This window comes from Zingiber officinale, chromosome 1A (genome assembly GCF_018446385.1).
Source record: "Zingiber officinale cultivar Zhangliang chromosome 1A, Zo_v1.1, whole genome shotgun sequence".
NCBI lineage: Eukaryota > Viridiplantae > Streptophyta > Magnoliopsida > Zingiberales > Zingiberaceae > Zingiber > Zingiber officinale.
The window spans coordinates 73,997,535-73,998,793 of NC_055987.1; the positions used below are offsets into that span (position 1 = coordinate 73,997,535).

The 1,259-nt window shown below is 36.2% G+C and overlaps 1 non-coding gene across 1 annotated transcript; it reads left to right on the forward strand.

Moving 5' to 3' along the window:
• Positions 1-584: 584 nt before the first annotated feature.
• Positions 585-690, forward strand: LOC122039314. The gene has a single exon (XR_006128164.1). It is a non-coding gene; the product is annotated as a small nucleolar RNA R71 (small nucleolar RNA).
• Positions 691-1,259: the final 569 nt, after the last annotated feature.

Genomic DNA, 1,259 nt, shown 5'->3' on the forward strand with positions numbered 1-1,259 from the left:
TGAAAAGATTGTTGCTGAAAATTTTGTTGCCCAGATTAAAAATTTGGTCTTGCCCCCATAGATGGTCCTTGATCCTGATTATTTCTGTAAGAGAAATTTGGATGATTTTTCCATCCAGGGTTGTAAGTATTTGAGTATGGGTTGTTCTGTCTTTGATTGAAACCCATGATTGCATCGCATTGCTCCAATTGATTAATTTGTGCAGTGATAGCTCCTAATGGACATGAGTCATTTGAATGTTCTGAACTCCCACATACTTCACAAGATATGGCAATGACATTTACCATATTTGAACTAGTCCCCATATTCTCAAATTTTTTTGTAAGAGCATCAAGTTTTGCAGCCAATAAAGTCACTGCATCAACATCAAACTTTCCTGATGCTTTTGTTATTGGGTTTATTAAGGATGACCACCACTTCGTTCATTTGCCCATTGATGATGATTTTGTGCTACACTCTCTATGATTTCCTCAGCTTCATCTAAATTTTTATTCATGAGTGCCCCTCCAGCAGCTGAATCAAGGGACACTTTGGTATGATAATTAATACCATTATAGAAAGTATGCAACACTAACCATCTTTCCAAACCGTGGTGAGGGCATTGTCTGATCATACTATTGTATCTATCCCAAGCTTCAAATAGAGATTCTGAGTCAGCTTGTTTGAAACTTGCAATCAAATTCCTCATATGAGCAGTTTTACTTGGGGGATAGAATTTATCAAGGAATTGTTGCTCACATTGTTCCCAAGTGGTGATACTGTTGGGAGCCAAAGAATTCAACCATTGCTTGGCCCTATCTCTCAAAGAAAACCCAAATAATAATAACCACACTGAAGGAACACCATTCATTTTCATTGTCCCACATATTTCATAAAAGACCTCTAAGTGTTGATTAGGGTCTTCATGTGGTCCTCCACCAAATTGATTTTGCTGCACCATGGAAATAATTGCAAGTTTGATCTCAAAATTATTTGCCTCTACTGAGGGTCTTGAAATACTAGATCGAAAACCCCTAGCATAAGGTGTTGCATAATCCTTTAGTGGTCTATTAGCCATGTTCAAATGCTCTTGTTCTTCAATTTGTCTCTGCAGAATTCTTCTTCTATGAAATGTTCTATCAATTTCAGGGTCAAGAGGAAAAAATTCTCCTGCAAAGTTAGATCTTCGCATACACAAGAACAAGATTGCAATAGAAACTAAATCAAACAAAGAAATTAAAAATAGAGAAAGATAAGATTAGAATGTTAGAAAATAAAAG